General features: G+C 45.5%; 1 protein-coding gene across 1 annotated transcript in view; it reads left to right on the top strand.

Moving 5' to 3' along the window:
* Positions 1–2,824: 2,824 nt before the first annotated feature.
* The window catches only part of LOC138372105 (peptidyl-prolyl cis-trans isomerase-like), a 461,493-nt gene continuing 440,057 nt past the window's right edge, over positions 2,825–24,260 (top strand). The window contains exons 1-2 of the mRNA XM_069337386.1: positions 2,825–3,046; positions 16,300–16,370. The gene's annotated coding sequence lies outside the window, so the exon portion shown is untranslated. The remainder of the gene's footprint in view (positions 3,047–16,299; positions 16,371–24,260) is intronic.

The following is a 24,260-nucleotide window of genomic DNA, read 5'->3' as shown; positions in this document are numbered from 1 at the left end:
CGAATTTTTCGCTCGTTTAGACCTGATAGATTCTTTTTGCCTACTCTGTAGGCAGCAATAATGTCGGTTTTATTTAGAGTGACACGCAATTCGTCTTTTATGAGAGCATGAACTATTTCAATACACTTTTCACCTTCACGTTCCACAGGAATATTTTGGGACGACACAATAACATAGTCAAGCAGCTTTTGCTGGTCCTGTTCATCCTGGGAGATGGAATGTTGGGCAGATGACACATTTGCAGATGACACTAAGATCTATGATAAAGAAGGAAGTGAAAGTGATATTGAGACCTTACAAAGAGATCTACATGAACTCCACCAATGGTCAGATGACTGGCAAATGCTCTTTAATGTCGATAAATGCAAGACCTTGCCTGTAGGGCATAACATTCCACGTCACAACTACCAAATTGCCCACACTACCTTACAACAGATAGATGAAGAATGCGACATTGGAATCAGAATCCATCATTCACTAAAAGTTGCACAACAAGTGGGAGCGGCAGTAAAAAAAAGCGAACCAAACCTTGGGAATAATCAAGCGTGCCTTTACCTTCAAGGAAATTAAAGTAGTCCTTCAATTGTATAAGTCCTTGAAGCCCTTGAACTGAATGGTTACTGGTGGTTATGGTTAGGACTGGACTGGTGGTTAGTAACCCTTGAACTGAATGGTTACTGGTGGGAACTGAATGGTTACTGAACAGAACTGAAGCCCTTGCCAATATGGCTTCAGACCCAAAAAAAGCACTAACGATGCACTTATTAGTATGCTTAACTCGATTCATACAGCTCTAGATAAAAATGAGTTCCCTGTTGGGTTGTTTGTGGACCTGCGTAAAGCTTTTGCCACTGTCAACCACCAAAACCTTCTTCTTAAATTACATCATCATGGAGTCAGAGGACACTCCCTACAATACCTCAAATCCTACCTTACTGACAGGCTCCAATATGTTTCTGTGAATAATACAATTTCTCCCACCCTACCCATCAACATTGGTGTTCCCCAGGGCAGCATACTTGGCCCTCTCCTCTTTCTCATCTACATTAACGACCTTCCAAATGCCTCCCAACACCTCAAACCAATTCTATTTGCTGACGACACAACCTTCATTTACTCCAGTCCTGATCCCCTTGCTCTAAATGCCACAGTAAATACTGAGCTAAATAAAGTCCATCTGTGGCTAACTGCCAACAAACTCACCCTTAACATTGACAAAACCTTCTATATTCTGTTTGGCAATAAATCCTCTAATCAAATAAATCTCAAAATAAACAATACCCAAATTTGTAACAAATTAGATGGCAAATTCCTTGGCATTCTCATTGACCACAAGGTTAATTTCCAGGGACACATTCTAAACATCAAAAAAAGTTTCAAAAACTGTGGGCATTCTTTCTAAGATCAGATATTATGTACCACGCCCTGCCCTGGTGACTCTCTATTACTCCCTTATCTATCCATATCTCAACTATGGTATTTGTGCTTGGGGCTCTACTACCCAAAATCACTTACGTCCTCTAATAACTCAACACAAAGCTGCTATTAGGACAATATCCAATTCTGGCCCCAGACATCACTCGGTACCCCTACTTAAATCTCTGAATATGTTAGACATTAAGTCACTGCACATTCTCTCATGTGTATTATACATATATAAAACGCTAAACTATAATGCCAATCCTGATCTCAAAAGCTTCATAGAAGGTTGTATCAGAACCCATGAGCATCACACCAGAAATAAATACAGTTTTGATATTCCTAGAGTACGACTTAATCAAACTAGAAATGCTCTACAAATCAAGGGGCCCAGAATGTGGAATGACCTTCCCAACCATGTTAAAGACTGTACCTCTCTCAACCAGTTAAGTTAAAAGCGAAGCTATACCTAATAAATTCCCTGTAACCTACCTTACCCTTCTATTGTCAACCAATGTCTGTTTTTTTCTTTAAAGAGCGCTGTTTGTCGACATAATTGTATTTGTGCTGCTTTTTCATCTATGTTTTCATTTCTTGTTTTCATTCTACTCATTACGCTCAATTAGTATTAAGCTTGTCATTTAAGTTTATCATGCCCGAAACGCTTTGCGTAATAGTGGCTTTAGGCATTGTATGTACTAGCTCTACCTATAAGTCAAACAATCCTTGTAAATATTTATTGTATGTATGTACCTTACCTAAATAAAATTGTATTGTATTGTATTGTTGTAAGTCTCTGGTGCGCCCCCACCTGGATTTTTGCATACAGGCATTGAAACCTTATCTTCAGAAAGACATAGCTGCTCTGGAGACACCGGGCAACACCGGGCAACAAAAATCGTACCAGAGCTTAGTCATCTCTCGAATCAGGAAGGGTTGAGGGCCACTGGCCAAACAACACAGTAAACCAGGCATGACAGGGCAGAGCTCATCGAAACACTTAAAATACTCAACAATTTGGACGATGTTGATCCGGACACTTTCTTCAAAAGGTCAGATGTAACACGAATGAGGAGCAACGGATTCAAGCTCAACAAGCCACAATGTAGGACAGAAAACAGGAGAGGCTTTTCACCCGTATGGTGGTAAACCCGTGGAACAGCCTACCCGTCAAAGAGTCGGTAAGGTAAACGCCAAAACTCTACTGGGTTTTAAAATACAGATAGAAAAGATCGTCCAGGCAAATGGGTAGGACCTTTGACAAGCCGCCAACTTCCTGTCCTCGTTGAGGCCACCAATATTAGTGTCTCAAGTAAATTAAACGTCGGCAAAGATCAGTAACCAAAGAAAATGGGAAGAGCGACGTGGCGAGTAACCGAGCGAGCGAGTGACGTCATCACAACAAAGGTGGATAGACGTGTCCAAGACTCGTGAGGTTCGGTCCACAATACCCGCCAAATTGTCCCTCCCACAGTACTATCAGGACACTTGTGGCAGTGTAAGTGTGTGGTAAGGCCACACCGCTGAAAACATTGAGGATATACCACGAGGGAGAGACAAAACTGTTGAAGGAAGGAGTCACTGGCTCCACCTGACCACCTTGTTCCTCGCACTCTCGTCATCCTCCGTAAGTACTTGAGTGCATTACCTGCTTGATGGGGTTCTGGGAGTTCTACTTCCCAAGCCCGGCCCGAGGAAAGGCTCGACTTGTGAGAGTTTGGTCCACCAGGCTGTTGCTTGGAGCGGCCCGCAGGGCCACATACCCACCACAGCCTGGCTGATCCGGAACTTCTCTTAGAAAACAGTCCAGTTTTCTCTTGAAGATGTCCACGGTTGTTCCGGCAATATTTCTTATAGTCACTGGGAGAACGTTGAACAACCGTGGACCTCTGATGTTTATACAGCGAAGAGTTAGGGGTGACATGATAGAGGTTTACAAGTGGATGAATGGACACAACAAAGGGGATAGTAATAGGGTATTAAAAGTATCAGCACAAGACAGAACACGAAACAATGGGTATAAATTGGATAAATTTAGATTTAGGAAAGACTTGGGTAAATACTGGTTTGATAACAGGGTTGTTGATTGTTGATTTGTGGAACCAATTACCGCGTAATGTGGTGGAGGTGGGGTCCCTCGATTGTTTCAAGTGTGGGTTGGACATGTAAATGAGTGGGATTGGGTGGTTATAGATAGGAGCTGCCTCGTATGGGCCAATAGGCCGTCTGCAGTTGCCTTTGCTCTTATGTTCTTATGTTCTCTGATTGTGCCTATGGCACCTCTGCTCCTCACTGGTTCAATCCTGCATTTTCTTCCATATCATTCACTCCAGTACGTTGTTATTTTACTGTGTAGATTTGGGACCTGGCCCTCCAGTATTTTCCATGTGTATATTATTTGGTATCTCTCTCGTCTCCTTTCTAGAGAGTACATTCGGAGAGCTTTGAGACGATCCCAATAATTTAGGTGTTTTATCTCAACGATGCGTGCCGTATATGTTCTCTGTATTCCCTCTATTTCAGCAATCTCTCCTGCTCTGAAGGGGGAAGTGAGTACTGAGCTTTCTGCTCCACCATTGTCTGCTCCAACATTGTCTTACACCCCCAACATACAATTGTTAATAACAAAAATAATAAAAATTTATTTAGGAAAAGTACATACATAGTTGCAGAGTTACAGTACAAACATTCTGTTTGATTTAAAGATGGAGGTAGTACATACAATACCTAAAGCCACTAGTACGCATAGCGTTTCGGGCAAATTGAGGTGGGGAAAAAAAAACACTTAGACTAAAGCTTAATAGTAATTAAGCTTAAAGTATAAATGCATTGAAATAAAAAATAAAAATAATAAAAGATGAAAAAAGGGGGGGAACATGGTAGAAAATAGCCAATATACAAGTTGGTCAAAAAACAGCATGTTTTTTCCTTCAACAAAAATGTTGGGGTATGGAAATAAGACTATGGAATTGTTAGAGGTGTGGACGATGGCCAGTGGAATTGTTGGGGTAAATTATGTGCCTGGCATTGTTGGGGTGTGGACATTGGCCTATCGAATAATGATAACTTTTATAATATTAATAATAATAATGAGAAATTCCACTGGGACTGTGTAGTGTTGCAAACCCATGACCAAGGCATTGCCAGCTGCATACTCTACTACTGTACCACCACTGACTTTCTTACAATCGGATTTCTACTGATATCACAGGAAGTCTGTGATATCCTGATATCACAGTCCTGAAGCCAGTCCAAGTTTTATGTAAGACCCCAAGCACTCAGGTGAAGGATAAAGTACTGTAGTTCAACACTGTATGCACAACTTCAGATACACAGAAAATCACACTAAGGTGATATACATCAATGAACAATCCACTGAGGCTGTGAGGTAATGCAAACATTGCAGGTTTGCATCATCTCACAGCCCGAGGGAATTTTCTCATTGATGTACAGTATATCACTTTAGTGTGATTTTCTGTGTAAATAATAATAATAATATTATTTATTCAAAAGATTGTGTGTACAAAAAACATAAGAATATTGTTCAATTGAAGGGACAGAAGTTACACATACTAATGAAGCCACTATTACGCAAAGCGTTTCGGGCAAAATTAATAATAATATAGAAATTTTTTAATTAAAGTTGTGACGGGATAAAACACTTAATACTATTAGAGAAGTAAGCTAACAAAATGAGAATGTTCAAGGAAAATACAAAATTAGTACAAAGAAGGTGATACTTAAGGATGACAAGCATAGACTATTACATTATGGAGTCAGTAGTTCTAGCAACAGTACAGTAGTTTATTTACATTAATTATAGAATGGAAATACAAGGTGTAATTTAGAAAAGCAAGTGAACTGCTCCTCATAACATTTTCTTTGAACGTATCAGAACATAGAGTAACATACTATAATTTAAGGTTAATTTGGCCAACAGTTTCAAATAACCAAGATCATAAAGGACACGAGTAAACACTTTATCAAAGAAATGCATGAAATTAGATGACATTAAATGTAGACAGTAAATGTAGAATTAAATGTGTGTACTCGCTTGAATGAACTATATGGGGCATAGCCGATTCATTCCAGTGTGGAATTCATTCCATCCGTTCGGCCCCAGCAACCCCCTCTCCCCCCCCCCAAAAAAAAAAATACAATCACATTAATACATATGCCAGTCCACATTTGCCTTATGAAAAATTTAAATAATAAAGAATTTGTATTGCAATGAAATAAATTGATATTGCACGTTACAGTACTGTACTTACCCTACCAGTTGAGTTTTGTAGTGCAAACTTTGTTAGATTTAATATCCTGAGAGTGCCACACATATGAATATAAATTGTTTAAAGAACAGTAACTTTTCTAACAAATGTACATTATACACTACAGTCTGTACATAAAGTACAGACCAGCAAGCATAAGAAATATTGCCGGAACAACCGTGGACATTTTCAAGAGGAAACAAGATTTATTCCTCCAAGGAGTGCCGGACCAACCGGGCTGTGGTGGGTATGTGGGCCTGCGGGCCGCTGCAAGCAACAGCCTGGTGGACCAAACTCTCACAAGTCAAGCCTGGCCTCGGGCCGGGCTTGGGGAGTAGAAGAACTCCCAGAACTCCATCAACCAGGTATCACTAGAATCACAGTACTGCAGTACACTTATATCATATAAACTACACTTTGTACATTTAATGTCATTAGAACTGTGCTGTACAGCTCAATTGGTACTCCCAGGTAAGTTATGGCTAGTGCTGGGTGCTGGTCTAGTGGCCTGGGCATCCTCAGAAGGTGTGTCCTTGCTAGTGCTGGGTGCTGGTCCAGTTGCCTGGGCATCCTTGGAAGGTGAGTCCTTGCTAGTGCTGGGTGCTGGTCCAGTTGCCTGGGCATCCTCGGAAGGTGAGTCCTTGCTAGTGCTGGGTGCTGGTCCAGTTGCCTGAGCATCCTTGGAAGGTGAGTCCTTGCTAGTGCTGGTCCAGTTGCCTGAGCATCCTCGGAAGGTGAGTCCTTGCTAGTGCTGGGTGCTGGTCCTGTAGGCCTACTGTGAAACCATACCAAAAACTTTTGAATCTTAGTTTGTTTCTTTGTTGTGAGCTTCATTACAATATCTTTCATAATATATAGTTTCAGTTAAATATCATATATCTTATTATATACATATCTTTCAGTTAAAGCCTGTTTCATCTGTTTTGTACACTTAAAATCAGCTTAGATTATTAGATATCATGTGCTCAGAAAGTTTATGCTTATATGGATTAGCACTTCCAACATCTGCACTTAATGCCTCGCCACAAATTTTCTTGTTAATGATGCATTGCCTCTCTTTAAATCAACATACCTATTCTGTGCTAGCCTTGAAATTGTCTATGTTTAACTTCACAGCAAGTCTTTCAGCTGCATTTCTAATAGAATTAACTTACAAATTGTTTTATTTAAAATATTATTATTGTTAGTTTGAAGTTTTATACAGTACAGTTCTGTATTAACCTTTAAGCTGTGCATGGCATACATATTTATTTATTTATTTACAAGAAGATATATTCGGGGGTTAACAGAGAATTTAGAAATTAAGTTAAATTATCATTCTTGTAAAGCCACTAGCACGCATAGTGTTTCGGGACCATATACACCATATTTCGGGAGCATATACGACAGGACCTGATGGCAAAGTTCAGTTTCTCAAATTTGCTCTAATGCTTTCCATTTTTTTGTGCATACTAGCAAATCCTGCAACATTGTCTAAATGATCACAAACGTAACTTAAAAGATAAGAAAATAAAAAATAATTATAAAATTGAATATTGAGAACATCAGATTTTAAAATTAGCTGCAAAAATATAAACTATCACTAATTATTCCTTTGGTGTTATTATGCTCTCAGAATAGTATATGATCTTCATTTTCATAGATTTAGAATGTATGTTTTCAGTTTAGTTTACTGTAAAAAAAATTGTCAATGTGGCTTTTGAATTATATGCCACACTTAGAAAAAAATTGATAACTCCAAACATTTAGGGTTTGGGAAAAATCCATTCTAATAGGATTGTAAAAGAGACAGCTGAGCACATTTTTTGTAAAAATGGTGAGAATCGGTCAGAAACTGGATTTTTTAAAACTGACTCTAAAGTTGAAACTCTAGTTTTAGAGATAATTGAAGTTGAAGTTATCGACAATGAATAATTTAGTTCTTATTCATTAATTTACTTATATGTTTTATTAAAGGTTGTTTGGCATTCGTTCTCGAATATGTGAAACTTTTAGGTCAATATGTGTTGTAATGAGGTCAAGAAAAAATACCCCCCCCCCAAAGAAATAAAATATAGGGATTAACTAGGGATTTAGGGGATAAAAATGTATTCTGTATAAAAGTTATAAAACCCTAATCTGGTCCCTAATCATCAAAACCACCTAAAGATACAAAGAAAATAGAATTTGAAATCTGAAAAACTGTCAAAAAATTCAGTCCCAAGTTCTGCCAGAACTTGGGACCAATTTCATTCTATCTTGACATAGTTAGGGATGGGTATGCACTCTCCAGGATGTAGAGGTTACAACAAAATCAGATAATAAACAAAGGAGACAAAAAAGAAATGGACATTGGTAAAAGTAACAGATATTAACATTAGGCAATGCTTTTTTCTGGGGGGAGCCCCGTCGGCTCCCCAGAGCTTTACCGGCTGATATGCTAATGTCAGACTTTGGCATCAGTCATGTGTATGGAGTTCTAGGGCCTACCGGGGACCACGGCTAGAACCTGGCCCCCTCAGAGAGGCAAGGGGAGCAATGGCCTATAGAAACCCCCATGGTAGGAAGCATTCTATGTCTGCCATCAACCGGGTCAAGCATCCAGAAAGGTAAGCATTCCAAAGCAAACCCCTATTCTGGTGAAAATTGCTACCTAAAGCCGAACTAGTGGATAGAACTCAACAGAAAACAAGGAAACTAGTATGACGTCATATGTCGCTGCGCCGCTGTCTGCGCAGCTCCCCCCTCCCCGGGAGGGGGAAGGGGGAGCCCCAAACCTCCCACGCCGGCTATCCACCCATCAGTTCTTCGGCTGATGCTATAGCCACCGGTTATGTGCTCTGGCTCCAGTGGTTGTTTCAGCACTGTACCTAGAGTGTGGTGTCTGTTTTCTAGGTGGTGCGTGAGCCGGGAGTGATTCTCCAGTACTCGGGCTGCATGCGCCTAGGGTTCCCTTCCCTAGGTGCCCTGTAAGTACTGCCCTTGGGGCTTGGGGCCGCCTTCCACAAGTTTCTTGGGTCCTGCCCCTGCTTGGCCGTTTACTGCTTGGTTTTCGGCCGCTCTTTGTGTGCTTGGGTGTTCTGTCTCCCTTGTTCGCCTTAGAGTAAGGGGCAGTTTTTGCACTGGTGGGGCGCAGGGTACTGTGCAGCTTGTCTTTACCAATCATAGCGGCCGGCTCTGTTCCGCTTGGGTACGCTGTCCTCTTGCGGGGTTTTCTTTTTCTTTTTGTTTATCTACCTGGTGAAGGGGGGGTCTGCCTTCGTTCTTGCCCCTTGTGTCCCTTGTATTCTGAGTATTTTCTGGTGGTACCCCCTGCTAGGTCCCCGTGAGTGTACACGTCCCGGGGGTTCAGCTCTTAGAAAGTTGTTTGGTAGCTTTGGGTGCCGGTTAGCAGTGATTACCTGAGTGCGAGTCCTTTTTATAGTAAACGCTCGGGACCCTGGGAAACCCCTGGGGGCGCGCGGGTCCGATGGATGTGACCCCAGAGTCCCCCCCTCGCTTCCAGCGAGTTTGAGGGTTGCTCTCACCCTTTGTCTCTGGGTGACTCTCTGTTTTGCCTCCGTCTGCTGCCTGTGGGGTCGGTGACACCTTCGACCCGGAGTCCTGCGAGTTTGGTTGCTCGTTGTGGCTCGGTTACCCAGTTGTGCTGACAAAGCGGGTGCGGGCAGCAGGGGCGTTGCACTTGAGCCTTGGTGGTGGCAACGTTCTCGTGGTTTCCTCCCCGGGAGCCCCGGGGCTGCCCCGTTGTAGTTCGTTTTGGGACTTGGGGGTGTTGGTTGCTTCGGTTCCATCCATGCCCCCTTGTCTTTCCCGTGGATCACCCTTCCTGCCTGCATCCGGTTCCTTACCGTCTGTAGGTTCGGGGCGGGGTTTTTGATGGTGTTGAGACTTGGGCAGTCTCGGGGAATTCCCCTTCCGGGGTAGTGACAGGGGCATTTGAGCCTGTTCCTCCAGCCGTGTTATATGAGTCTGCCAGTGGGGTCCCTTCCTAAGTGTTTTCACGGCTGCCCCGGTTTTCTGGTACGGCCGGGGCTTTGGGGGAACGGCTCGGCCCCTGTCGTGTAGGTTCCCGGGGCTGGGGAGGGGCTGACTTGGGGGGCCTTTGCCCCGTTCGACCCCGTGGTTTTTTTTTTTATCCCCCTCTAGGCGGGGCTTGTGGTTACGCGGAGTGGGGTCTTTCCTCCCCACTCGCCGTACGTGCTGTTGGGCGTTGGCCCCTCCCCGGGCTCGGTTCCTTGGCCTTTGAGTCGGTTAGTTCCGTCCTGTGGGTGGATGTTTCCTCCCACCCTTTTTTGTGACGGTGTTTTCGTCATGTTTCCCCGTTCGATGGGGTTCTACGTGACTTCTGATCTCAGGTGCGCCTGCGCCTTTGTATGCCTTCGGGACTAGTGTTGGCTTCTGTGTTCTCGAGGGTTCGGGAAGGTTTTTCGCTACTTCCTGCATTATTGGTACGTCTGTCGGCTCCTCGTCCTTGTCGCCGTTTTGGGCTACTTGTGAGCCGGTTGGGCTACTTGTGAGCCGGTTGAGCTACTTGTCGCTCTGTCGGGCTACTTGTCGCTCTGTCGGGCTACTTGTCGCCCTGTCGGGCTACTTGTCGCCCTGTCGGGCTACTTGTCGCCCTGTCGGGCTACTTGTCGCCCTGTCGGGCTACTTGTCGCCCTGTCGGGCTACTTGTCGCCCTGTCGGGCTACTTGTCGCCCTGTCGGGCTACTTGTCGCCCTGTCGGGCTACTTGTCGCCCTGTCGGGCTACTTGTCGCCCTGTCGGGCTACTTGTCGCCCTGTCGGGCTACTTGTCGCCCTGTCGGGCTACTTGTCGCCCTGTCGGGCTACTTGTCGCCCTGTCGGGCTACTTGTCGCCCTGTCGGGCTACTTGTCGCCCTGTCGGGCTACTTGTCGCCCTGTCGGGCTACTTGTCGCCCTGTCGGGCTACTTGTCGCCCTGTCGGGCTACTTGTCGCCCTGTCGGGCTACTTGTCGCCCTGTCGGGCTACTTGTCGCCCTGTCGGGCTACTTGTCGCCCTGTCGGGCTACTTGTCGCCCTGTCGGGCTACTTGTCGCCCTGTCGGGCTACTTGTCGCCCTGTCGGGCTACTTGTCGCCCTGTCGGGCTACTTGTCGCCCTGTCGGGCTACTTGTCGCCCTGTCGGGCTACTTGTCGCCCTGTCGGGCTACTTGTCGCCCTGTCGGGCTACTTGTCGCCCTGTCGGGCTACTTGTCGCCCGGTCGGGCTACTTGTCGCCCGGTCGGGCTACTTGTCGCCCTGTCGGGCTACTTGTCGCCCTGTCGGGCTACTTGTCGCCCGGTCGGGCTACTTGTCGCCCGGTCGGGCTACTTGTCGCCCGGTCGGGCTACTTGTCGCCCGGTCGGGCTACTTGTCGCCCGGTCGGGCTACTTGTCGCCCGGTCGGGCTACTTGTCGCCCGGTCGGGCTACTTGTCGCCCGGTCGGGCTACTTGTCGCCCGGTCGGGCTACTTGTCGCCCGGTCGGGCTACTTGTCGCCCGGTCGGGCTACTTGTCGCCCGGTCGGGCTACTTGTCGCCCGGTCGGGCTACTTGTCGCCCGGTCGCCGGTCGGGCTACTTGTCGCCCGGTCGGGCTACTTGTCGCCCGGTTGGGCTACTTGTCGCCCGGTTGGGTTCCTTTTTGGGCTCTTTGCTGCTTTGGCCGGTTTTATTGTTCCTGCTTCCTCTTTTGGCTACTTTTCTAGTGCAGTAGTCCTGGTTGGCGCCTTCCCGCAGTGAGGGTTGTGCGGTTCGGCCAGCGTGTCATGCGCATGCGCCGTGGAGTTTGTTTTGGTCTGGGCGGTGTTTCAGTGCTGGTGTTTTGTGTCCTTTTTGCTACGGTGCTTCGCCTCTCGTTCTTCCCCTCTCGTTCTTCCCCTGGCTGCGGTATGTGCCCCTTCGCTCCGGGGGTGTCCTGGTTCCCAGTTGTGGGGAGGACGCCGCGGTTTTCCCTGTGTCATGGGTGTGGGCCGCCTCCTTCGCCTCTCCCTGCTCTCCTGCGGGTCCGGCAGGGTCCGGCTCTGGCGTCTTCACCTGGCGGTGCTCCCAGGTTCTTCTGGGCACGGTTGAGTCATGTCAAGTTCATGCCACAATTCGCCAGGTGAGTTTCTGCGGTTTGGCGTCTTTTGGCCAGGCGCTGGATGCGTTGTTGTTTATATACCTGTCTTTATTTAGGTATATTTTTGTACGACTGAGACCGTTCGCACACCAGTGACTGTCCCTTTTTCAACCCTTCCTGTCCCCCTCATGTGCATGTCCAACCCATGCTGGAGTCATTCAGGGGACCCACCTTTTTTCATTTTGTGAGGTGGGGGGTTGTAGGGTTGGTTCTGTACTCACCTGGTAAGGCTCCTGGCTGTGCTTGCAGGGTTTGAGCTCTGGCTCTTGGGTCCCGCCTATCTGGTAGAACTTGCGGGATAGTACCAGTGGAGTGCAGTGGTGCTATTGGCACATTTGGGGAACACTGTATTACCATCAGAGGTCTGTGCTTGTTACGCGACCTACTTGCGAGCATAAGCCTTCTTGCTGGTTCGATCGTGGACTTCCAGGGCACACTAGCCTGTTTTCGTATAGCAGTTCCAGCCCATCCTGGTTGTGGGGGTATGTGGGCCGGTGGGCCGCTCCTAGCAGCTGCCTGGTGGGCCACCCTCTGGCCGGTCTAGCCTGGCCTTGGGCCGGGCTTGGGGTGTAAAAGAGCTCCCAGCACCCCCATCCAGCAGGTATCGAGCGGGGTTTCTCTGCCGTCGGTCGCCTGGTGCAGATTTCTGGGCCTGCTGGGTTTTGTCGTGTCTCCGTTGGCCCTGTCTGGGGTCTGCCTGCTCCGTTTCTCTGCTTTTGCAGAAGGGAGTTGCTATTTACATGTTGCATGTTGCGGTGGTACCTGTTGCTGCTGCTGCACGTGTGCATTGGTACCGTGTTTCACAGTGGCGTGTCCTTGTTCCTGTGTCCGGTTGTGGTGTGGCACTTTGCTGCTGTTTTGTGCCTGGGGGTTTTCTGTCCCTGCCTGATTGTCCACCCCTGGTTGTTTTCCTGGGGTTTTTGTGCTTCTGCTCTTTCTTCCTGCCTCCTCTGCAGCAAGGGTGTTCTGCGTGTGTTCTTGGGCGTTTTTCAGTCTATGTCCTGTGATGTGCTTCTTTGCCTCGGTCTATTGCAGTTGTTCGTACCCCTTGGTTCGGGTACTGTTCTGGTGGCGACCGTTCCGCCTTCTTTGGTTTCCTAGCTTGGCGGGCTTGCATGCTTTGGGGAGTTTTTCTGTTCGGCAGACGTTCCATCTCCTTGTGCCGCCTGGGTTTCAGTGGTCGCGCCCGAGATCTTCCCATGGCTCCGCCTTTTCCTGGGCTCGGAGAGGCCTTGTCGGGGCTGCTTATGTTCTGCCTCGCGGTCTCGCCTCCGGTTGGTGGTCGGGTGGCTTTGTGGTAGGTGTCCCACCTGCGTGCTTCTCTTGGCGGCAGTATGGGGTATTTTGGCGGTCCTTCCTTTTCCTGTCCCTTCTTACGTGGTTACTCTTGTTAGCTTGGTTTACTCTCGGCTTGGTTTTCTGGTGGGGGTTGGGGGCTGTCGTCTTGCCACATACTGTCGCCTCTTTTCGTGTGGCGCTGGCGGAGTCGCTTCATCTTGCTTTCGGTCTTGGTGTTGCTTCTGCACCGTTAGTAAGCTGTCTTGTGCGTCGTTTCACTCCGGCCTGTTCGTGCGCCGCTTGCACCATCCTGGTCTCTGGTCAGCGTGCTTCGTCTTCTCCTCGGTTGGTAGTGCCCCTTCGGTTCCGGTGTGTTTTTTCGTCGGCTCTTTCCTTTTGGCCTTTGCCTCTGGGGGTCGAGTCGCTGAGTTTTCTTGCTCCTTCGGTTTTAGTGTTTTGGTTGTTCAGTGGCAGCAATCTCCATCTTTTCTGGTGCGGGGTGGGGCTGCTACGTTCTGGAGGGGTCCAGGGTTTGTTGGTGCTTCATTGGTCGGGCCGGGGGGTGTGTCGTGTTTTGTGTTCAGTGGCGGCCCTCCGCTGTTGTTTGAGTGCCACGGCGTTTGGGTCCGGAGCGCGTTTTGCGTTGATCCGGTTCTGTTCTTCCCGGTTCGCGGGTGATGGTGTCCCGGGTGGTCAGCCGTGTTCTTGCGGCTAAGCTGCCTGTGTTCTTCCCTCATGCCTGTGGCGTTCGTGGCTTCGCTGCTCTTGCTGCCGTCTGGGCGACGTGGCCTTGCGGTCTTTCGGGCATGGATTTTTGGTGTTCGTGCGGGGGCCTTGCTGCTCGTTGTTCTCGTGTTGTTCCCGGGACTTTTTGGGGCTGTGGCTCCTTGGGTTAGCGTTTGCTGCCGGTTGTCTCGTTTCCGTGGGGGGTGCGTGGTGTCCGCCTCCCGGTTCTGTCCCTTTGACCTTCCTCTGTGGGTAGTTAGCTCCGGGGAGCCGACGGGGCTCCCCCCAGAAAACCAGCGTTGAATGTAATGAAACGCCATTTTCTGGGTGAGACCTGGAGGCTCCCCGGCAACCCTCCCTCCCTCCGGTCGGCGTTTTTCGCGTGTTTTGACATCCAGCCTCAGAACTGATGGGTGGATAGCCGGCGTGGGAGGTTTGGGGCTCCCCGTTCCCCCTCCCGGGGAGGGGGAGCTGCACAGACAGCGGCGTGGTGACGTATGACGTCATACTAGTTTCCTTGTTTTCTGTTGAAGAGTTCTATCCACTAGTTAGGCTTTAGGTAGCAATTTTCACTAGAACAGGGGTTTGTTTTGGAATGCTTACCTTTCTAGATGCTTGACCCGGTCGATGGCAGACATAGAATGCTTCCTACCACACGAGGGTTTCTATAGGCCATTGCTCCCCTTGCCTCTCTGAAAGGGCCAGGTTCTGGCCGTGGTCCCCGGTAGGCCCTAGAACTCCGTACACATGACTGATGCCAAAGTCTGACATTAGCATATCAGCCGGTAAAGCTCCGGGGAGCCTCCGGGTCTCACCCAGAAAATGACGTTTCATTACATTCAACGCTGGTTTTATGATATATAACAAAATAGAGCATGATAACATACTCATTATTATTGGTATTATTATGTATTTTTCAGCAATGCTATACAGGCACCAGCTTCATATCCACTTTGTGGATACTTCTTGCTACTATTCTTCTTTGTACATCGGACAAGTGCTTGCATCTCTTTATTACTGCATTATCCCTCAGTTCCAGTTAAATGGAGCTGTTCTCCTTTTTAATTTTTTTTAAATACATTTCTGAAAATATTGGGATGAAACTTTCATGACGCTTCAGCCAATAAGTTGGAGATTTGTATAACATTTAATATTAATTTTCACATAATTCAAATATTTTTTGCCCAGCCCCAGCTTTTACAGCCCAGGCTGTAGCAGCTTTAAGGTTAATGCACGTGGTTTGTATTACGTAGGCTGTTAGAGAGGGAGGGGAGGCAGCCGAGAACCCGCCCATACCCCCTTCCCCTTTCCTGCCCACCCTCCTTACTCCTGCCCACCCTCCTTATTGCTGCCCACCCTCCTTACTCCTGCCCACCCTCCTTATTCCAGCCCACCTTCCTTACTCCAGCCCACCTTCCTTACTCCAGCCCACCTTCCTTACTCCAGCCCACCTTCCTTACTCCAGCCCACCTTCCTTACTCCTGCCCACTCTCCATACTCCTGCCCACTCTCCATACTCCTGCCCACCCTCCTTACTCCTGCCCACCCTCCTTATTCCAGCCCACCTTCCTTACTCCAGCCCACCTTCCTTACTCCAGCCCACCTTCCTTACTCCTGCCCACTCTCCGTACTCCTGCCCACTCTCCGTACTTCTGCCCACTCTCCGTACTCCTGCCCACCCTCATTACTCCTGGCTACCCCCCTTTCTCCAGCCCACCCTCCTTACTCCTGCCCACCCTCTTTATTCCTGCCCACCCTCCTTATTTCTGCCCACCCTCATTACTCTTGCCCACCCTCCTTATTCCTGCCCACCCTCCCCACTCATGCCCACCCTCCTTACTCCTGCCCACCCTCCTTACTTCTGCCTACCCTCCTTACTCCTGGCCACCCTCCTTACTTCTGCCCACCCTCCTTACTCCTGCCCACCCTCCTTACTCCTGCCCACCCTCCTTACTCCTGCCCACCCTCCTTACTCCTGCCCACCCTCTTTATTCCTGCCCACCCTCCTTATTTCTGCCCACCCTCTTTACTCTTGCCCACCCTCCTTATTCCTGCCCATCCTCCCCACTCATGCCCACCCTCCTTACTCCTGCCCACCCTCCTTACTCCTGCCCACCCTCCTTACTCCTGCACACCCTCCTTACTCCTGCCCACCCTCCTTACTCCTGCCCACCCTCCTTATTTCTGCCCACCCTCCTTACTCCTGCCCACCCTCCTTACTCCTGCCCACCCTCCTTACTCCTGCCCCACCCTCCTTACTCCTGCCCACCCTCCTTACTCCTGCCCCACCCTCCTTACTCCTGCCCACCCTCCTTACTCCTGCCCCACCCTCCTTACTCCTGCCCCACCCTCCTTACTCCTGCCCACCCTCCTTACTCCTGCCCACCCTCCTTACTTTTGCTCAAAGCATAATACCTAAAAAAAATTATTAAATGTTTCTAAATATTTACTGTTTTGGTGGGAAAAATTTAGTCATAGAAACCTTAAATTTGTTTTATTTTGCCTTAATAGGTAATACTGCTTCCAGTCTCTGCTCAGCTACCCAGGACGATAGCAAACACAACTTCTGCCCATTAATGATGGTAAGGACAATTTTATTCTTACTGTACTACCAGTGTGTGTGTTTATCATGTTGATGTCAATATCCAGTGATTGTGAGTGTATTAATCAAGATATTTTCATTAACTAGTGTATTAATGTTGACATTGTCATTTACCAGTGATGGCGAGTGTATTAATTATAGTCATTACCCTGTGATGGTGAGTGTATTAATCATATTGGCATTACCCAGTGATGGTGAGTGTATTAATCATATTGTCATTACCCTGTGATGGTGAGTGTATTAATCATATTGGCATTACCCAATAATGTTGAGTGTATTAACCCTTGTGTTGCTAAGGGCTATTTGTCCCTTGTCACCCACAGGCGCATAAAAAAAAGAAAAAAAATCTTCCTAAACTGTTAATTTGTGTTCCCTGACCACAAGAGAGAGAAAAAAAATTAATCGTACATACAAATGACATAAATGAGCCGACAATATGAGTGATGACGTCACACCCTGCATGCTTGCTCATGCAAGGTGCTTCCCAGAGGCATTGCGCGCAGTCAGAATTGCCACAAGTTTATTTTTCCTGCATTATTTACAGTGTCTAGACATATTTTATCACAAATATTCACTAATTGTGTTGCATATAATGTTACTTCATGTTCAGTGGTAATAAATGTTACATACATTGAGTATACACATGCGCACAAAAATATTTTCCCATTATGCAATATAATATGTATTCACATTGTTCATTATTATATTTACACACATGCACGCACTATTTACAGGTTTTTGCACTATTATTGCACATTTAGAATTCTTGGGGAGAGTGGTAGTCATTGAAGCAGTTGACAGCACACAATGGGACTGCACACGCTTCACACCATGTTTGCACAAGTTTACGTTTCTGATCTCTTTTATTGTTCTACAAACTAAGGAATCACATTGGCCTATTGCACGCTTTCCAGCTGGTGGCAAATGTTTTAGTCTGTGTGCTTGAAAGCCCTCAATGTGAGTGAGCCTGGGTGTAGCAGCATGCTGCAACACTGGGTTCATGATGGGTCTTTGTGTGCCAGAAACATCTTTGCCAAACTTTGCTAATAACTGTGTCCCAAGTGTAAAAGCAAATGAACGGAAACTTGGTTCACGTCCAGTTTTCACCAGATACATATTATAGCTGTTCAGCATGCTTATGTCAACACATCGAAAAACACTTTTTTCGCCCACTTCAATGTTTTCCGCACTCACTCGACACTGCCCACCATCATGTCAGATTTATCAACAAAATGCATGTTGATATTATAGTCAAGAACACAATTTGGCTTATTGGTTCTTGCGTTACTCGGTTCACCTTGCCACTGTTCACCATTGTACCCTCATGAATGGTTGTCAGCAAGTTCACTTCTCTCTTGTCTTTCCACCTAACTGAGCGTATTTGATCACTTTTTCTTAGTTGGCAGTCACCAACTTCAAGCTTTTTGTCAAACACTGGCATTTCCCTTCTTCTTGGCTTTACTGTACCAAACAATCCAGTTCTATTTTAAATCAAGAACCTAGCTGGCAAGGGACTTGTATAGCAGTTATCCGGGTATAAAATGTGGCCCTTGTTCATCCATGGTACCATCAGTGACTTTACCACACTACCTGAGAAACCATGTTGGTCGTTACCGGGAATGTCTACATCACTAGCAGAATACAGAATCGTGTGTAACACATATCCTGTTTCACAGTCACAAAGAACAAAGAATTTCAATCCAAATCTGTTGCGTTTGGAGGGAATATACTGCTTGAATGCAACACGTCCTCTGAAAAGCACAAGGGAATTGTCAATCACCAGCTTCTGTGCTGGTACGTAGAAATCTCTGAACTTTCCAATCACTTCATTCATATAGTGCCTGACTCTCCAAAGTCTATCATCCTCTGTCCGGTCCTCATTACTTGCAAAATAAAGACACCTGAGGAGTATCTGAAACCTGTCTCGGGACATATATTTCCCGAAGAAAGGTGTTGGAATAATCAGGTCTTTGCTCCAATAATCTGTGATACAGTAGCGTGTTTGACACAATGTTTCATCAACATACATATTGCCAAAAATACATACATTTCACCTATAGTAGTGTTTTTCCAACGCTGCAATCGTGAATATTCTGTTATCTCTTTTCCAATGAGATGAGTCGCATGAAGGTTCATTTGGTGTACAATATATTCCATGAGCGGCTCATCATAAAATGTAGTAAAGTAATCCATTTCACACATGTCCTCACCATTATCAGGGAAAAGGTCTGTAATCCAACTTCTTTATTGCCAAAGGCAGGAATTAGAGGAATAAAATCGTCACCATCACTCCACACAAGTACACCTGGTGTCCTGCAAGACGCAACAGCAGCACGACAGCGAGGAAGCGTTGCACACCGTGGACCAGGAGCTAAAGTACGGCCCCTATGTAAACGTGAGGTGAAATCACGTGAACATGAGGGTCTTGGTTCCTCATGTGGTGCCATGCAGCGGCGTTTGGCTGGGCGAGACGCTGCTTATGCAACAAGTTCTCGCCCGGTATCACCACTGGTACTAGCAACAGGCATAACACTATGCTCTGAATCCACTTCACGAAAACCAGAAAATGAGTCACCTTCCTCTGACTAGTCGCCCAAAATATCCTCGTACTCTAAATAAGCACAAGAACTGTGTGGTCGTGGGTGAATTGGAGTAGACACAGGGCGAGGAGGCACGGGTGAGCATGTAGGCCTCGCCATGGGAGGAGACTGTATCTCATATTCACTGTCTGTGCTACTATCATCGGTCAATTGTCTGTAGGCCTTATCAATTTCAGGGTCATCAAAAATCACTTTCCTCACCATCAGAAAATAATTCACTAGTTATTTGCTCTTGAGTAAGTGATTGCGTGGTGCGTGCTCAGGAGGCATTTGGCCATGCGTTCGCCATGGTGACCGCTGGGTAATTGGTGCCTCCCACGCATTGGTAGCGTGAGCTGGATATTTTTTACAAAATGGCAGCTGGTTTACTATAGCCCCTGGGCAGCGTATGGGGAGGCCCCCCTACTCCGCTGGCCATTCAAATCTTGTGTGGTATTCCATCAGGTCATATGACATGATGCACAATTTATAGCAAGTTACTCAACACATCATAAGACGTGTTGTGCAGTTTAAGGGTTAATCACGGTGTTATTACCCAGTTATGTTGAGTGTATTAACCCTCTGAAATGCAATTAGCGTATAATTTTGCTCAATCAGGGGTGCGCATAACACCTTAACCACTGCACTGTGCCAAACGACAAATGCCATTCGCCAATTACTGCGCCAACTGACAAAAGTATTTTTTATTTCTTCGTACATGGTCGAAGCGCGCTTACGGTAGGTTGAGTACAAAATGGACTCTTAGGACCTCCAGTGAGAGGCAGCCATCTTGGAAAAAATTCCCAGAATGTCCTAGGGCTGCTGGCTGGGTTAGTACTGAGTGAGCAACAATGGGTGGCACACGCGCCTTTGGCTCCCAAACACCTGTCCAACGCGGTGTTGACTTGGGTACAAGATGGATTCCTGAGGTGTTTGCCAGATTGAAAAAAATTCCCAGCATTCCCCATGGTCATGGGCAGGCTCATATTCAAGGTAGAAACCATGTCGTATTCATCCATATCGTGCTCCCAGCCCTAGTCGGCCATTTTTTAAGAAAACATCATTTGATGTTGGAATACAAGGCATATTGCTTGAAGATGAGTATGCCAATGATTTTGATAACCCAAATCGGGAAAAAGACCTAACACAGGTGTCTGATACTAATGATATGGATATTGAAGTGAACGATGTGGGCAGTGTGTACAGTACACAGCTCTCACAGCCCTGCCATGCCGGACTAGGTCATCACCATCAGTGGAACAACACAAATGAATTTTTGTATGTTCCACTGAACATTTAGTGCCAAATGCAATTCATTTGGACCATCCGGGAATTCGTTAGAGCGGGGTCTGTTAGAGTGATGATGCACTGTATTTGAAAAGAAAAAAATGCAAGAATTATGAAGTGATTGCAAATATTATTCAGCAGATATGTAAGTAATAACATTTAGCAGATACTGTATATAAGTAATAAAATTTACCAGATATAAAAGTAAAAATAATAAAGAACAGAAGAGTGGGAAATTAGATAATTAATCAAATTTAGATTCCTAGAGTAAACGAATTGAGATTCAAATAATTAATCAAATGGAATACAAATAATTAGCTAAGTTAAGAATTAGATTAATATTGTAATACATGAATATTATATGGTAATAATACAAGATGGGCAAGGATATGCAATATAAACGGGCAATACACAGGCAAAAAAAAAAAAAAGAGAACAAAGTGAGAATTAGATAATTAGATTAAGATTGTGAATAAACAAATGGATTCAGATTCAAAATAATTAATAAAAAAAGAAACATAATTAATCTAATTAAAAATTCAGTAATCTCTTAAGATTGTAATACAGTAATATCATATGGTAATAAGACAAGTTGGATAAGGGTATGCAATAGAAACAAACACATATGGGCTGGAAACACTGATGTACTTAAAGCTTAAGAATCCATTAACAATACTGGAATATTAGACAACAAACAAGACTAGTAGCTAATATTAATGGGCAGATATATAAGTGAGAAATTAAATTATTAATTTTTAATTCACAAAGTAATGAATTAAAGATTCAGATAATTTGACAAATTAAGAGTTCAAGGTTTATAACATTTTGGGAAATTGAAGTGTTAGTATCAACAGATAAATGGGTAAGTTGCAAATATTGTAAACTAAGAATCTGATAACTAGACAAATTAAGCATTCAAAAAATTATTACATTTTATAAAATTGAAGTCATTGTAGTAATAGTTATAAGAGGGTAAATTACATGTATTTGAAGCCAATTATATAAAAAAGAAGCATATATTAATTTATATAAAAATATAAAAAACTAAATTTAAATATGGTAAGGCTTGGTCACTCATGTGTTAGTTTCAGCAATGACATTGGAAGTTTGCTGGCTTCTAGTTATGTCACAATCAACAAAGAAAGCCAATAATTGTTGGACATTTTTTATTTCACGTCCTTTGCCTCTTCTTTCTTACCAATGATTGTTCCATTCCTGGTGTAGCACTGCTTGATAAGATTTAGGCTTTGTTTGTGAACATGATTTAGTCTGTAGAGGAGGATCAATGCTGCTTGGTAAGGCACTCATTAATATAAAGGTTAGTTTTATATTTATAGCTGATTGAATGAGATCTTACTTATCATTGGGATAAGCTAGTTTAGTGAGCTTACCTGTCTGGTGCTTTAGTGATTGTTTTTATCTATTCTGATAGATTTAACCCTTAAAGTGCGCATCATGTCATATGACGTGCTGGATGTTGTTCCAGTCAACTGCGCATCACGTCATATGATGTGTTGGAGTACTACGCAAGATTTTAACAGCCCGCGGATACACGGGGTTCATCACACCTTCATCAGGGCTCTTGTAAACAGACACCATTTTTTAAAAAAATCGTGGGCCAAACTCCCGGGTGTTATTGGCCTCAGTATTGAGTGAGCAACCAAGCCTGACGCACGCAGCATGAGCTAACAGCACTGCTGTTCAGCTTGTGACCACAGCATCGCCTAAAAATGCCAAATTATACTTGTTCATGCTATTATGTAGCGATGATATTATTACAGAAGACCCCTGACTGTGATAAAACTGACCAGGGTTCTGATAATAGCAGGATTGTGGTGATATTTAGCGCTGTGCGCCATGGAGGGAGGAGTAATGCTGTGGGAGGGAGGGTGATGGCGATGTCTTTTGAGTGTGTGTGGCCACCTTTTATTGACTGCACTCAGCATACCAGCTTAGTGGTTCGCTATGGTGAACACAAATGTAGATACTTATATATAACGTGTGTATAGTGTGAGATAACAGCGAGAGTAGGAGGTTGGGAGCCGCCATTTTGGTGAGGGAGGAGCATCGTCTGCAGGACTTATCATGTTGTTTACTGATGACCACTATGGTCTTTGGGCACCATACCAGTTTATTTGTACAAGTATTGTGAATAAAACAGGTAGATATTTATATATAATGTGTGTATATAGCGTAATAACACCACACAGTATTGTTGGAGGAGAAATATTAGTGCGTCTGGCCTTGAGGGCAGCCGCCGATCAGCTGACTGTGTGAGTAGCCACATCTTTGTGCCTTTACTCACCATACAAGCTTAGATGTACAGTTATGGTGAACAAAACATGTAGATACTTATATATAACGTCTATATATAGTGAATTATAGCAAAAACATTATTGTGGGAGGAGAATGTGGGTGAGTCAGATGACTGGAGGGAGGGCGGGAGTGGCTGGCTGGTACACGGCGGTCACTCCTCGTTACTTTTTGACTCATAATAGCTACTTAGTGGTTCGTTATAGTGAACAAAACATGCAGATACTTATATATAACCTGTTCTTATAATGTAATAACCGACAAAGTATTTGTTCACTGATTGATGAACATAATTGAATCAACAATATGCACACCATATTTTTGAGTACAGCAATGATTCACTCATTTTATTATATAAATATATCAAACTACACACTATTGAATAATATTACAGCAAAAAAAGTATGAAAAATCAATCAGAGACATTGAAATAATTCGGTAATTATTTCTTTGTGGCAACTCTGGCCTGACAGCTTGCGAGCAACAGACCGCCTGGGACGCACGCTGAGTCAGCGCCTATAATTTGCCAGACTTCCCCACCCTATAGCTGGCAATATATGCCAGTTACGATTTTTTTATTATTTTTCCCGTGATCAGTGAACACAAATTAATAGGTTAGGAAGAAAAAATAATTTTTTTTTTTTTCAAAATGACATGCGCCTGTGGGGATGACAGGATATTAAGCCCCGAGTATGTTAAGGGTTAATAGTATCATTAAAGTTTATCTCTGATCTAATCAGTTGATGAGCTACACCTGAGTAGTTCTCACATTCTTGTTCTTCAGGCAGTTCAGTAGAGCTGATGATGAGCAAATCATGGAGTTTTTGTTGATCCCTCTTGTTTGGAGAACCTGAAACGCTTATAAATCCATTACAGTAGAACCTCGAGTGACGACCGTCTCAAATGGCGCACAATTTGGTTAATGAACACCCTGATCGCCGACAATTCGTCTTGTTAGGCGAGCGCTCGTTTGAATAATGTCAACACCACATGGTGGGGTCGCGCTGCTTCTCGCAGATTCTCGGACGCCTCCGACGATGCAAATACATTATTTTTCTTTGTTTAACATTATACATTAATAGCTGTTTTAAGTGTTTAGTGTCTTAATTTAAACAACCCGCATAGGATAGGGGGCAGCTACAGTGCAGCCACGGCCATGCAGCTTGTCTTTACCAATCATGGTGTCCGGCTCTGTTCCGCATGGGTCCGCTGTCCTCTTGTGGGGTTTTCTTTTTCTTTTTGTTTATCTACCTGGTGGGGGGGGGGTCTGCCTTCGTTCTTGCCCCTTGTGTCCCTTGTGTTCTAAATATTTTCTGGTGGTACCCCCTGCTAGGTCCCTGTGAGTGTACACGTCACGGGGGTTCAGCTCTTAGAAAGTTGTTTGGTAGCTTTGGGTGCCGGTTAGCAGTACCCTGCCTGGGATTACCTGAGCGCGAGTCCTCTTATAGTAAACGCTCGGGACCCTGGGAAACCCCTGGGGGCGCGTGGGTCCGATGGATGTGACCCCAGAGTCCCCCCTCACTTCCAGCGAGTTTGAGGGTTGTTCTCACCCTTTGTCTCTGGGTGATTCTCTGTTTTGCCGCCACCTGCTGCCTGTGGGGTCGGTGACACCTTCGACACGGAGTCCTGCGAGTTTGGTTGCTCGTTGTGGCTCGGTTACCCGGTTGTGCTGACTAAGCGGGTGTGGGCAG

The sequence above is a fragment of the Procambarus clarkii genome, chromosome 37 (assembly GCF_040958095.1).
Source record: "Procambarus clarkii isolate CNS0578487 chromosome 37, FALCON_Pclarkii_2.0, whole genome shotgun sequence".
In the NCBI taxonomy this organism is placed as follows: domain Eukaryota; kingdom Metazoa; phylum Arthropoda; class Malacostraca; order Decapoda; family Cambaridae; genus Procambarus; species Procambarus clarkii.
This window is presented reverse-complemented; position numbering and strand designations above follow the sequence as displayed.